Raw genomic sequence first — 16,123 nt, 5'->3', positions numbered from 1 at the left:
GAATATTTTTTTACTTGTATAAGTAAACAGTATGTCATAAACAAAATATTTAAAAACAATACAGTATTGTAATATAATATTGTAAAAATAATATTATAAATCAACGATGTGTAACTAAAGTAACTTTTTCCCTAAGTAACAGTGTATACGAAGGGTGGGGCCACAGAGATAAATCAAACTCAATAGGGAGCCACAAGCAAAAAAAGGTTGAGAAACACTGTCGTATACAACCAGATTAGACTTGTGTGATTTCGCAGCACTGTTTTATATGGTCTGCCTAAACTAAAGGAAGCAGGTGTACCTATCAGGCCTATTGTATCTAACATAGAACATAATTAACATTTCTAGATCTAAACTCTTAATAATCTATTGCTTAAAATACATAAGTAAAAAAAGACAGAGAAAGAGAGAAATTCAAAAACAAATGGCAACAGTATAATAGAATGAGTGTTATAAACTTAACTGATGTTCATGAAATAGTTGAATATTTGTCATAAAACGTACCCCATCAGCTTACACCTTTTATTAATATCGTAACTGATAGAGGCCAGGATACTTTGACATTTTGGGCCTTACTATTAAATATTTTAGAGATAATTTCCTGGTTTTTAAAGGACAGTTAGGACTATAAATTCAATATTGCTATATATATATATATATATATGATGATAATATTATTTTGTCTTTTTTTTGTGTTCGTATTAGTTCTTCTTTCAGATCTAAAATAAATAAAATTCTTAAAAACCTTGTTCTTGATTTTGCTTGTAATCATCATACTCTATGATGACTGATACACATGACAACAAATATAATTATTTAAAACAATTATGGATTTAAATATTACTTAAACTTATGTTATCATACAAGAAAATAGAATGACTAAACACCAGTTTGAAATATACAGGTTTTATTGAACTACAATGTTTCCAGTTCCTTGTTAGCTGGAATTGCAGCAATAATGTAATGGAATTAAATTTTATGAAGAAACCATGATATATACAACGTTGATGTGCACAACAGTATGTGAGTAGTCTCGGTTACAATATGAATGTGGATCTTTGCATGGTTGACATATTACGTGTGATGCTGTTTATTCAGCATCCAGTCAGGTAAATGTTGTCCCGTTGGCTGGTTGAAGTGATATGTTCAATAACTATTATTTGATTTTGGAATGAGCACTACAGGAGTTTTTTAACTTCCTGCCAAAGTACTGTATTTGGGAGAAATGTGCAAGGCTATATCACTTGTTACTAAAGTAAGGTTGGGAAGTATACTTAGGGGGGATTGTAGATAATGAAAAATTCACTAGTGCTTTCTTTGTTAACACACAGTCATTTAAAATATCTTTTAATGGTTTGTTTCATAGTTGTTTGTTTTTTGCTTGAATATATTTTTTCCAATGGATCAGGTCTTGATTTGATGTTATTTCTAGAGTGTGTTGTACTACTGTTACTGCATTTTATGTAAACTATAATAAGACATTAGTTATTGAATTTTGGTTGAGTTCACATTTTATTAAAATAACTGAATTAGGTACTTTAATATAATAGTATAGTATAGTCCTGGGATTTGTTTCCATTAACCTGTATGAAACATGTTATAAGCATTATAAATAGTTTTAAAATAAGTTTGTTTGTGTTTTATTTTGGAATCTAAATCTGCCCCTGTATGATTAAAGTTGATCCTAATATAACATGGTGTATCTTGTTTTCTAGGTTGTGGTTTTTGAAGTGATTCAACTGCCAGGTGGGGTAGGTGAAACCTCTGACAGCTCTGAGCAAGCTCTTACTGAACTCCAGCAGAGTTCAGTTTTGATAACAGTCATGGAACACCTCAAAAGAATATCACTGTCCTTGAGCTGGCCCAAAACCAAGAATCCCAGGTTAACAAATTAATTGTTAATGTCACCAGAAATAATGGAGAATCTATAACATCAGGTACTTTGTTCAGTGGCTGTTCACTTTTTATATTTTCCAGTAATGAAGCAATAAGTATTTATAAATTCTATTTAACAATGAAAAATTCACTAACATTCAAATATTAACCTGGTTGTTTCTGAGGTCAATTAGTTCAGATGCATTAGTTATCTATTTGTAGCATAAGGTTCAAGTCCATAATGGCTAAAGCTATTGTACTATGATAGGGAAATTGTCAGGCTCTCCAGTGATTTATTTTCCAACTGAAAATAAAGAAAGATATCTTGAAATATATTTTGTATTTTCCTTAGTACTCATCAAAGATGAAGCTCAAACCATAGTAAACTTCCCCCTTTCACACCTCGCCGTCGTCCTCGAAAATATCCACTTACAACAGAATGTCAACCACAGGGACCTGAAATCATGCATGGTAGAAGATAGTTTTGTTATTTCATATTTGGTGGTTAAAACCCTTGTTTGTCTTTAAAACTGTACTCATATTCACCACATAAGTTTAGTTGTTAGCTACAAATGGTCAAAAGATGGACCAAAATGTAGAGAGAGACTGAGCAATGTTGTTTCTTAAGTGTAAAAGCAATTTATCAAAAAACCAGAAGTCCTAATTATATTTCCTGTTGTTTAGTTTATCAAGTATGAATTGGCTTCCGAGACCATTGTTATAAGAAGACATTCTAGAGTGTTTGTGGTTATTTTTCTAAAATACTTGGTTTAGTACGTTATATGACTGAATGATAACAGTGAAGTTTAGAACTTTTGAACAATTTGTTCAAGGCTAGTTAGTGTTACAGACTTAACAACCCTCCTAAAATGCATATGATAAGTAAAGTAACACCCCACCCCCCCAATCTTTAACTTTTGATGTGGTTCTCTCTTAAGAGACCTCAACAACTGTGATGACAAATGAGCTTGATTAATCTATGTCAAGTATGTGTGGTATCCTAAAGCAGCATCTCTTACCCTTTTGCTTCTCAAACCACACTTGGTTATTTGCACAGTTACCATTTCTGTAGATGATTCTTTAATAAGTGGTAAATAACAAATTGCTTACTTCTTCAATAGAGTATGTCCGTGAACAACAATGTTGAAGCTAGTCCATCCTGCCAATGTTTCCGACCACATATTTAGCAAGGGTGTATGCAAAGTCTAGTCTGAGAGCAGGTCCTAATGCTTGCTGATAAAATTTTTCTCCTCACTGAGAGCTGGCTACCAGATTCTGTGGACCTTGTCTTTTCAGGCAGTGAAAATGTTCCATAATAGTTATGTACAGCTTAAGGGACTGAATATCTTTTTTAATGATTATTTGGCTTGACCAAGGTGCTGTGTCATTAATTTTGCTCTGCAACATGATGCCATTGGTATGGGGAGTAGTACAAAGTCTATTCACTGAAATTAGTGTTGTCCCAGACAAGTACAGTTGGTATCTTTTCGGCAAAACCTTTTGGTAATTCTGCACTTGATTCAAGCTGAAGCTGGGCAAGACTTGTCTCAAAACCAATAACAATATCCCAAAATGCACATAGTACAAATTTATTAAGCATAGTTAATACTTGTAACGATCCTGTTAGGTGATGAATTGTAAGCCCAAGATATAAATGATTTGGGAGTTTGTTTTATCCCCTTTGATGCAAAATAAACTATATCTTGGCATATTGATAGTAACTTCAAGTCAATCTCTTCTGGAACATCCACATGATGTTGTCAGAGTTGGTTCATCTGTGGTACCATTTCTTTTGCGGCTCCAATATTAAGATCTCAAGATGTAAGTGGCCATGGAGAGTTCATATAAGGAGCATCTTTTATAGCTTGCTTAACAATGTTTCCTGCATTATACACTGTTCTAGTCATTTGTAGATCTCGATCCACAGCAGTCATAGATTATTTGGTATTTGAAGATTCTGGCTCAATTTCCAAGTCTGATTCTTCTGTTGTTACAGAAGAGGCTATATTAGAAGATGGTAACTGTTCAGTTACATTACTTATTGACAGATTTTTATCAGAAACTATTACACCTACATTCCTACAGTAAGGTAAGTGGAAACATAGCTGTAGGAAATCCTTTTGTAGCTGATACTTTAGTTAATCTGAGCTGGAAAAAAAAGGAATGTACTGAACAGAAAATCAGAAATTTTCATCCATCCATTTTTCATACATTTACAAAGAAGCATAAAATATTGTCAAAAAAGTAAAGAACTTTATGTTGCTTTTAAGGATTTCTTCTGCTCTATTTGTTGTTGAAAACTTAGTGTGGTAAAACATATAGAATAGAGTATAAAAATGTATATAGCAGTATATATATATGAAAAAGCCAAAAAGTATATTATACAATATATTTATTAGGTTTGGGTGTCTTTAACTTTCTAAAAGCAAGCTTTCGAGACGTACATTTCTTCATGAGGCACAGAACACTGTTTTAAATGCTTGATAAAGAGATGTAATCAACACATTTGATGATATATTTTGGACTGTTTCATGTATTATTGGTGTCAGTGTGAATTTTACTATTTATATATAAATTTCTCACAAATAATTAAAATATCTCGCAACTTAGCAGTAAGCAAGAATGTTGGTTGGTTGTATTTGTTGCATATCCATTGTTATCAAACAAATTTGAAAAAATTGACTTAACAGTTAATATGGAAAATGAATACATGTAAAAGTATACTGTTTACCAATTTATATCATAGAACAACAAGCTCTTGTAAGTACGAGTTGCATATGTTTCATAATTTTGCCTTTTCCTGATTTTCATATTTTTTTAAGTTTTTGTTATTGTTGCTTGTAATTTTTTTACTAAAGTCTTACCTTTAGGTTATCATAACAATTCCTTCATGTTTCTTTACAATCTAGGTAAACAACTGAAGAACTTGGTTAAATGCAGAACCTTTAGGTAATCAATCAACCTTTGATTGATTATAGTCTTACATAATATCTGTTAAGATGTATTAATTTGTCTGCTGGTCAGCCCTACAAGTAGAGAACATGTTTTTAAAACGATGATGACAATCCTACCAATTGTGAACTCTATCTGACATCACTTGTGCATTAATAAATTAAGTAAAACATTCACTGTTCATCATCTCTTATTTTCCTGTGTAAATATCTCGTGTAGTCCCTGTAACAGAATTTATGGTATCGGACCTCAAGACCAACACAGTCCTTCTCACAAATGTGAATGAGGATACTTTTATCATCCTTCTGTCCAACTGCCTTAAATAATACCCCTTGTAAGATATTAAATGAAAATAGTCATTATTTTGTTTTGATTGGCAAGAGCTCTGAAATATAAACATTTTGTGTAAACCACAATGAAGAAACAAACCTATTTTGCCTTGTCCAGTTACTGTACAACTCACTTTTAGCTACACAAAACATGAAACATAAACATATGTGAAACACATTACAAAGTCCTAGTTTGGTCTGTTATATATATTTTCATTTCTTTTATTTTTTATACTGGGGAGCCTGTTCCATAGCAAGCTATTGTTCTCTTATATGCTAAAAAAAATGGTCATTTGGACTTAATTTGTCAAAGTTACAGCATTTAATTGTAAGAAATTTGGTTTTAAATTAGACAAAATTTCTTACACTCACCTTTATTTGACATTGAACTGAATTAAGCAACTTAATGATTATTATGCTAAGCTGCAGTTTTAGTTTTGGCTAGACAGAGCATGTGCCTTTGTCTTTTGCAACAAACAGTAACATATTGATTGAACTTATTTGTACCTGCAGTTTTAGTTTTGGCTAGACAGAGCATGTGCCTTTGTCTTTTGCAACAAACAATAACATATTGATTGAACTTATTTGTACCTGCAGTTTTAGTTTTGGCTAGACAGAGCATGTGCCTTTGTCTTTTGCAACAAACAATGACATATTAATTGAACTTTATTGCACTTTATGCAAAAAGGTGGATGATACATGCAAATCTTATTGTGGTCTCAATTTCTTTGAAGAAGGTGAATACAACAAAGGTTCATCTACTGTTATTTTATCAGTTACACGATTTCCAATCTTTTTGTAATAAATTCAATATTGTTGATAGAATTTCTGTAACAAGTAGGGTGAAAGCCAATTCCCGAAATCAACATTAAAGCTTTTAAATTTAAGTGACAGTAAGTGGCTTGAAGACTCAGTGAGAAGTTCATCACCATCAAAATTTAACCATCCTTTTGCACATGACACAAACTTTTCCACTAAAGTTCAGTGAAAGGTTGAACCCCTTCTTCATTAACAGAATTTACGTGCATTAAACAGTGAAGCTTGTTACATTTGTATCCTTTTCATTTTAGTTTTCCATAACTTGCGTTGAAACTAGGTTCTGCGAATGCTACCATTTTATCATACTGTAGTTGTTGCCTAATGCCCTTAGCCACAGCTAAATTCTTGGTTTGGATTGGTCAAATGAAATCACATGCTATTTAAGACCAATCCATATATCTGTTTACGCAAAAATGAAATAAAATCAAATATTTGTTCTTTAGATTAAAATGAACAAATCTTTCACATTGTTGTTGCACAATAACTTTTATTTTCATAATATATATCTATTGGAAATAAAACTGTCTGTACCATCAGTTGCTGGGATACAACTAAACAATATAGGCTACAGCTGATGGCCTATATGGGGTCAGTCTATTGACTGATTTTTTTAACCATTGCAGTTTCCGTCCTTTAACTTTTAATGTTCTGTGTATCTTCACAAAATGTGGCAAGCTTTCAATAAACATTACAAGTCTTCTTTTATTAATTTAAATAATGTTAGTAAGAACACAGAATAATGATGTTTACAAAGAGAATAATGTTATATAACTATTGTAATTTAACTGGCTTTGTAATTAAGACAAGAGGGGCTTAAGTAATTCCCATTGCTACTTGATCTGAACACCACGAGATAAACTTTCAAACTGAAAACAAATTGACGATATTCTGTACTGAAAAGAATGTAACGTTGTACATCATTCCATATATTAAAACTTTGCCTTCTGTTGGTTATAAAGGATATAGTAAAAAAGTCAGAAAGAATTATTGGCAATTTATAATAAGAGGATGTGGCAGATGGGTCTGTTTTTCTTGTTTATGACTCCATAAACAGATAAGATTGAAGACAATAAAAATTACTTTGTTTAGTAATATTTATATTATAATAAGCAATTTATGTTAAATTCTGTACTTCAGGGAGGGATGGTAAATAAATTATAGAAGGGATGACCTAGAGCACAAATGTCACAATTCTCAAAACTGGGGGAGATTGTGAATTTAAATATTTTCCTGTAAAATTAAAAATGTAAAACTTGTATAATATTAAAAATTTGATTTATTATCCACATTTGGATGCAAATTGTTTTTGTATACATTAATAAAAAAGTAGTTTAAATTTTGATTGTAGCTATATAAAAGATCCTGACATTAGTACTTTGACCTATCAGTACTGAGAAGGTTAACTAAAACAGTTCCATCTATTACAACAAATACAGAGTTGATGCAATACAGATTTGTTGTACTTTGTTTACAGGAAAAGTTGATCTTTATAGAAACCAAAATAGTGAGGGACTTTGCATCTGTTACATCACCAAATCTTTTTTTTTGCATACTAGAGAAAAACATATTTTTGTTAAAAAATATTTTTTCTATCAGTTTTTTGGGCATTTCCCACTTGACAGATGATTTGCTAATGTCGACTAAGTACCAGTACTTGGTAGCCTTTGTTTCTTTATCAGATATACAGGAATCCTACACTGATCTTCTGTGAATCAAATAAGTTGATGATTAAATAATGAAACATGCTAAACACTCACAATAAAAGAGTAATAATGTTTTTATTTAAAACATCACAATTACAAATAATTAAGTAGCCAATTAGACAGTCTAATTTATTTCTGTACATTCTTTGAATAGAATAAATAAAAACAATATTCATTTAAGATTTGAGTCATCAAAATATTTTGCAGTCATCTACCATACTTGCCAAACAGTAAACTTATCTGATTTGATTATTATTTGGTGTGTAAAATAATAAAACAATTAAAAGAAACATATTTACAAACGTTGTAATTCAGTAAAAGCATAATATATCTATTAAAGAGAAATAACACCATAGTTTCAAACAAAAAACCAACAAGACACCTTTTTAAACCTTAAGCAATCTCCAGTCATGTGACTTCTTTGATGTGCCTAGGTAAACTGTTTTAGCTTTCTAAAGACATTTTGTATTTGTTTCTGAACTTTAATAAATATTTCTTTGTTTCACATTCAACCCATCTCTAAGCCATATACTCTAACCTACCTTATCTCAAGTTATCTGATTCTTCTCATTGAAGATAATTTCTGTAGCTTTCATATAGATATAATTCAGAACACAAATACTTTCACAATTCATGAATTAAAGGAACTGAAAGAAATATTTACATAAACTTTAACAATTAAACTACTTGATGTGACACCAGAGCAAGGTTTTAGTCAAGGTCTGTACAAAAGCAAAGGGAAATGATGGAAAATCAAGAAATAGTTAATATATTCTCAAGGGGTGATAGGTTCTAAAAAACAAGTATTGTGTGATGGGCAAAAAAATTCCAAAAGAAATCAACAAGTATTTGGTTTTTTTTTACAAGCAAAACTTTTTGCATCTATGAAATGAAAATATTAACTTTTTTCTTCATTAATTACACTAAATAAGTGTCAGAATATGACAAAATGTTGATTCTAAAATATATTTGAATTAAATTATTTAAATGCTTAGAATTAACACATAAAATTGTCCCAAAAATTTTTACTGAAAGTATATGAAAAGCTAGAGGAAATCCTATCTTCTGGTACAATACATTAGGAATAAGTTATTTTGTTCATCCTAAACTGTTGTACATGAAAATGTATTATATGTGCTAAGTAGTGCTAATCCTGTAGAAACCTGAAAATAATACGGCTTGATTTATAGTGATATTTGGATTTCTCCTTACAAATGCCCACAAGACTACTACACTTAAACTGCTACTGATGAAAATAAACATATTATTTCATGACATTTTCAAACAACAAATTTGATAAACTTTATTACCCTAAGAACATTAACATTAAAATATTTGGAAAGAGACTAGATATTACTTACTAGTTAAAACATTTCTTTCAATGTGGATTTAGATTGGGTATGCTATATGTTGATAGTTTTGTTTATTTTTATTGTTTTATGGAATTATTCTGCCTTGTATTTTAGTTTTATACAAAGTTTTGGCACCTTAACAATTACTCATCATGAAGCTTTTGATGCTATCTAAAAAGCAAGAATGTGTGATCTGTTTACAATTACATAAAAGGTGATCAAGAAGGTTCATAATTGACTGTCATGTGGCTAAAGTTTTCATTTGTAGCATTACAGCTTTAGTTTTTTTGAAAAGCATATGTACTGTTATTATAAAAAGCACATTTTATGCTTGATTTTAGTATCAAACATTGTATTGTACAATGTACATTGCTCCTAGATGGCTTAGTGGTAAGCTTGAGAGCTTATGAATGGTAAAAATCATAGTTCAATAACCATGATGGGCACAGTGCAGATGCCCATTGTGTAGCTAAGGATTCCTGAGGAACATTAAAATCTTAGGTTGGCTTTTGTATTTTGAAGGCCTTGCAAAGTCTTAAATATGCAGCTAAAGATTTTAAAAAGTCTTACCACAATCTCAGGCCGAAATGAAATGTTCACGTTCTCAGTTAACACGTTTATAAGCATAATAAAAAGTGTTGTGTAAATAGCTGAAAAATGAACATTGTTTTTAAACACATTGATATTCATTGTAAATGCATTAAAAGTTGAGTAAATAACTTAGAGGATATTTAAGTTATTCTTTATTATTAATATTTTCATTATTTTTTGTCATTTTATGGTAAGGATACATCTTTAAATTTTCTAAAGGTCTAAAAATTTGGTCAGTCAATAGCTGCAGGAACCATGTAATTTTGTGCTTAAAAACAAACAGTGCACAACTCCTAGTGTAGAAAAAAGTTACTGTTTTAGTAATAAAAATAAATCATGAAATGACTATAAAGAACTTTCCAAAAATCTGATAATCAAGCCAACAGGCAAAAAGAGCAGTTAACTCTAAAATACTGAAACATGGAAAAGTGTAATATTTTTGTATTATAGCTTGTTGCTATTACAAAGCAAAAAATTTTCTGTTAAAACTTAGTTACATCTGGTGTCAATTATACTTGTCTATGGTTAGGTTTAAGCATTTGATGTTGGTACTTTTTGTGTAGCCAATATAGAACGAGTAGAGCAAATCCATGCTAATCCTGAGGAAATTGTTCAACAAGAAGAAGAAATTACAAGAAAAAGACAAGAACAAAAGAAGGAAAGAGACATGGAAGAACACTTTGGTTTTGATGTAAGGTGACACAAGTCTCTAAGTACTGAAAGTTTTTAGAGCTTAGAAGTCGTTAATGTTTTTTTTTTTTTGTCAAAGATTCTCTTAGTTGTATTTTCAGTTTATTTTTTTAAATGGGATTTTGTTTCATTTGCAGATTTCAACTTTTTTGACAGATTCTACACTAAATGTAAAGAAAATTACACCAAAACATCAAACATGTTGTAACTGAAGTTTCTAAGCATTACTCGGGCATACTTTTTTTATAAGTGCTGAAAAATTAGCTAATTGAAGTCCTGAAGCATATTTGTGTGAAAAACTAAAGCTTTGTATATGTAAAATGTTAATATAAATGTCATTTCAATGAAATTTCTCACCCCTAGTTGTTTGTGTCCCTTTGGCATACCATAATTCAGTCCCTTTGACTTTTCTAGTGTTTGTCTAAAAGCTTCATTTTGATTTACAGATTGTTTTAGCTTGAGTAAATTATGTATACACAGGAAAATATTAAAATAAATTAGTTTACTTATCCAAGACAATAAATTTTTCACATGTAATCTTTATGCAAAACTCATGCCCTGATTCGATCCAAACTGGACTATGATTCTGTCAGGACCTCGGCCTTGAAGATGCTGGGCCCCGTTCACCATCTGGGGCTTCGGCTCTGCACAGGGGCTTTTTACACTTCTCCAGTCCAGAGTTTGTACACTGAGTCCCACGAACCTCCTCTTCACCTCCATCATTTGCGACTTTTTTACACTATGCTACCAAGCTTCAATCCTTACCATAGCATTCCACCTGGGATTGTGCCTTTCTTCCTCGGTGGGCCATGCTCAGAATGTCTGCAATTCCTCCCTTTGGCCTTCATACCCGGGCACAACTGGTTAAATTAGGTCTGGCATTGAATGACATTGCTGTCCCCAATGATCAGCCCATTCCACCATGGCTTATTACCATCCCTTCCTGTGACCTTTCCTTGAGTCATCTGAGAAAGGAGGATACTTCCGATTGGAAGTACCGTCTTCTTTTTGCTGAACATCTTTCTAGCCATTCTTCTCTTCCTACTTACACAGATGATTTGAAATTGGGTGACTCTGTAGGCTCTGCCATGGTTTGCTGTGGCTCAGTAGTTGCTCGCAGGATCCCCTCTATAGTTTCTGTGTTCACTGCCAAGTTGTATGCCATTTCTCTTGCTCTGGATCATGTAGAAGCTATGCAGTACAGTGATTGTAATATTTACACTGATTCTCTTTGGTCTCTACTGGCCCTGGAATCGCTTAACGTTAGTTCTCACCCAGTTCTCATCGATATTCAACAACGACTGGTCCATTTTTCTCTATCTTCTGTTTCCATCCAGTTTTCCTGGATACCTGGCCACGTCAGTGTTCACAGGAATGAGCTCGCCGACACTGCAGCTAAGTCCGCCTGCTCGAGTGCTATCACGTCCGTGCCTGTCCCATACATGGACTACAGTCCTGTCTTCAAGGCACGGCCTCGTGCCAGTTAGCAGTCAACTTGAGGTGAGCAACGTCATAACAAGCTTTTTCAGATCAAACCTTCTGTTGCTCTTTGGCCATCTTGCTTCCATAAGGATCGGAAGGAGGAAATTGTCCTGGCAAGGCTATGCATTTGTCACAGTTTTTTAACTCATTGTTTTCTTTTATCTGGTATTGACCCACCGATGTGTAGCCTTTGTGACACTCAAGTCACAATAGCCCACATTTTACTGTTGAGCCGTCGTTATGACTGTGAACGGCAGCACCCTTTTAGACACGTGTTTTGTAAGAGTTTACCCTTGGCGTTGGACAGTGTCATTGGCAATGGTGACACTGTCCGACTTGATTGTATTTTTAATTTTTTAAGAACAATTGGCCTATTTAATTGTATATATAAATCTTTCATCCGAATTTTGGACATATTTTGGTTTTAACTCGCTGTGTTGTTTACATTTTACTTTGTTTTTTTACTGTTTTTACCAGTTGTTTGGCACAGATAGCCTCATTGCTTTGGGCCATAAAACACCAAACAACCAACCAACTTTATGCAAAAACTTGTTAGGCAATATTACTGATTGTATGAATGGTGCTAGTGGGCCTGTACTAGCAGGTTTTTTTTTTTTGTCTTAGTTAACTCTTTAATGAAAAATCGTGAAACTAAAACTATTTTAAAAGTTTGGTAACAAGTTTTTAAAACTTTTCTTTCCCATTAGTGATATAACTGGGTTTTAACAGGGTCTCATTCATCACCTATATTATTAACCAAAAAATAAAATCAATCGCCATTATTTTTACCTCCTACGATAATGAAGATGAAGAAACTATTAGCTATGCCTGCTGCTCCAGGAGCCAGAGCTCTGTGTCTGTGAATGGAACTGAGACTACTACAGGCCATTTCTTGATGCCTTTGTAACAAAATGAGGACAAAAATGTGAACTTACTGACTTAAGTAAATTTTCACAGGAATTGAAAGAGCAAGTTTAGAATTATGTAGATAGAAATTAAAATGGAAACTAATTTTGCTCAATCTTTATAGAAACTAAAATAAATCAGATTTTCACAAATATCCACAAAAGCTTAAGTGAACAATTAAATGGGCTTTGCTCAACATTCATACAGGTTATTTGCACTAGCATCCTTTGACAAATCTTCATAAGTAATACACTTTCTACATAAAGTGACTAAATATGTGGACAAAGAGTTGATTTCCAAAAGCTTATGTGAACTAATCACTGTGAGAAGAAAAATTAATTGTTGGACTATAGGAAGTTTAGGTTAATTTTCATGGAAAGCAAAAATTAACTGCTTTGGTGTAGATAACCTTCACAGAAAGTAGTTGGAACAAGAGTACTTGACAAACTGTTATGAAAAGTGACATGAAACTGTTATAAACTGGTTAACTTTTACAGAAAGTATTGAAAATCTGTGGATTTGATTGTCATGAAAACCAAAGTGAGCTATTGGACTTTAAATAAATTTCATGAAAATTAGAGAGAACCAATGGATTTCAGAAGCTGCTAAGAAAAGTAACAAAAACTGATGGAATTTATTTAGATTCCCTTCATGAAAAGTGGATTTAGATCACTTCATTGATGTATGTAAAAATTAACCAACAAGAGAAAATTTTGGGACTTGGAATGTTTAAGAATAATCATCATCATCATATTAAGAACTCATCTTATTGTCTTAAGATATTGATATTCATAGTTATTGTTTTGTTTCGTCTTTGTGAGTATACTTGGAGGATATCATCTTGAACATTATCTGTAGAAGTGTATTTGGATTGAACATTTTTTTTATATACCCATAATTTGAAATTTTTGATAATTTTTTTTTTTCTTGTTAATGTTTTAGTCATGTATTTTTTCATGCTTCCTGAAAAACACTTGACTTTAATAGGAATTTCTTTACACCATAATCTCATTGAATTCACCCTTTTTGATTGATATTTGTGGCACAAGTAATTGTCTTAGCTACTGTTAAGATTCGGAACTTGATATCACTACTATTCATCCCATTATGGTTTGTATTAGTGCCATTTATTAATGTAGTCAATGCTGAAGTGTGCTACAAGAAAATGCTAAATATCACATCTCTTTTACAGTATTACTGTAATCTAGAAGTTTGGCATGATACTGCATCCCATAAAATGTCTAAATCTTGATTCATTGTAGTTTTTTTTTTTTGTTAACTTACACAGTTGGAAATAACTACAGCAGTTAATACTTCTTTATGGATAAACACATACCAATGCACTTTTATTAAATGAATATACAATGTAAGTGTAAGTTAGATTTGCTTATTTCTCTAAATCTGAAGATATATAATAAATGTAAACTTTGTTTACTTAGTAGATACGTGGATTTGATTACTTGATTTTTACCGAGAAGTTGTGCATTTACACAACAGAACTATCATATATTGCATGCATTCACCAGTCACTGCCATAATAAGAACTATCTTAAGCCATACACACCAATATAAACTAAATTTATTTATTTTGCTAGGTAGAGATTCTTACAATGATAATTACAATAGTGTTGTTTAACCATTACCTTTACTCTTTATGTTGTTAACATGTAAATTACAATCAAAGAAAACATAGAAACTTAGAAAAACATGTCTCTTAGTTTTGAGGTACATAAAACATACCTACTGTCTTGTCCATATCTTTTCTTATCAAGTGTTTGCTAGTAGGTTCTTGTGAAAACTCAATTTGACTTTTAACATTTAAAAGGTACAATATGAAAAGCTTCCAGTATTTTATGTTGCATAATATAGTGTTGTAAAAGTAATATGTAACTAAATGAAAAACTTCACAGAACCATCAGTTTTGATTTTAATGTTTCTTTGCACCATTTTAGATTAATTATTGTGGCACAAGTAACTGTCTTAGCCACTGTTAAAATTTAGAACTTTTGATATTACTGCTATTCATTCCATTATATTGAAGTGGATCTGTATCATTTATTAGTGTAGTCAATGATAAAGTATGCTATATAATAGTTTCATTTTGAGTTTACTTACCAATTCAGTATTATTTTATTACAAGTTACTGCTTTTACAGTAAAGAAGATTATTTTTTAGAACAGGTACAATGTACAGTCATTCTCAAGTACACAAGTTTAACATTAAAGAAGGTTTTAGTATTTAAACTAGCATTCAACAATCTAACAATGTATTTAAATTTTAGAATTGATAGGGGTTATTTATGCATGTGCATATCAATCCTCATGAAGTGACATATTATTTATTTACAACTGAACAATAACAAACAAATAGAAATTAATAAATATAAAAAATGTTGAATATGTTATGCAAAATATTTGCGTAAGAGTAGGAATGTCTGAGGAAATAATGATCAAAGACATATAGATGTGCCTGGGTATTTGTTAATTGTGGAATTGTTTGATTTTATTAATAAGGCTTCTCTGATCTTTCTTTTGTTAGTGTCAGGTTCATGTTTTAGTACTGTAACATTCTATACAGAAAACCTATGGTTTTTGTTCATATGTTCATGGACTTGGGAAGGGGGTTTGTAGTGTTCTTTTAACCTGATCTTCAAGTTATGCCCTGTTTCACCTCTGTAAAAAGCTGTACAATTATTACGCTTTATTTTGTAAATGTTTTTTGGAGGGATGTGTTGGTTATATTATTAATAATTATATAATTGTCAGATATACAAGACTGTTTCAATTTAAGTTTGATGCATTAAATTTAGTTATTTTTAGAAGCAATAGTTTATCACAGTTTTTTTACATAACTGTGTACAAATCATATGTTGTATAGTTCAGTTGTGAATTGGTGCTTGTTGTATTATTGCATCGTGTTGCTAGAACCTTCTAAGATTTTCTTCTTGTTTTTATTGAGTATTACTGCATCAGAATATCTCTTAGTGTGTAGAAATATCTAGGCCTTGTTCAGGCTATAAGTACACGTACAAAATGTAGTTCGAGTTATAGTAAGAATAAGTTAGTTAGATAGCTAGATCTAGACAGTTTGATTGTGAGTTTATCCATAAGGATTGTATAGTGGCGATTTTTAAGTGAAATTATCACAGATTGTATGGTACTAAAAGAGTAGAAAAGAGTAATTCGTCTTATCAGTTGTGTTCTAAAGTAACTGAACAAGCCTGTGTGGACTTTGACGAAAAGAGACGATTGCTTAGAGCTCTGAATACAATTGTGGGAATTAACTGTAGAACGAACATTTGTATATACATATGACTTTTTTTATATTGTTACGTCTCTGTTTGTTAATTAATTTTCCGTAACTTCGTTCCGACGAAACTTTAGCGACACAAGTCCTTACTTAATAAAACTGGTTTATTATTTTC

At 31.6% G+C, this 16,123-nt stretch overlaps 1 protein-coding gene across 10 annotated transcripts in view; it reads left to right on the top strand.

Moving 5' to 3' along the window:
* Positions 1-16,123, top strand: part of LOC106469775 — a 61,797-nt gene that overhangs the window by 21,696 nt on the left and 23,978 nt on the right. For 5 of the 10 annotated variants that reach the window (XR_002613048.1, XR_002613047.1, XR_002613052.1 and 2 more), the window contains 3 exons: positions 1,716-1,937; positions 2,228-2,346; positions 10,185-10,312. The gene's annotated coding sequence lies outside the window, so the exon portion shown is untranslated. Of the gene's footprint in view, positions 1-1,715; positions 1,938-2,227; positions 2,347-4,784; positions 4,825-10,184; positions 10,313-16,123 lie in introns of all 10 variants that reach the window. The other 5 variants (XR_002613051.1, XR_002613059.1, XR_002613053.1 and 2 more) reach the window with 5 other exon arrangements.

This window comes from Limulus polyphemus, unplaced genomic scaffold, assembly GCF_000517525.1.
Source record: "Limulus polyphemus unplaced genomic scaffold, Limulus_polyphemus-2.1.2 Scaffold98, whole genome shotgun sequence".
Taxonomy (NCBI): domain Eukaryota; kingdom Metazoa; phylum Arthropoda; class Merostomata; order Xiphosura; family Limulidae; genus Limulus; species Limulus polyphemus.
This window is presented reverse-complemented; position numbering and strand designations above follow the sequence as displayed.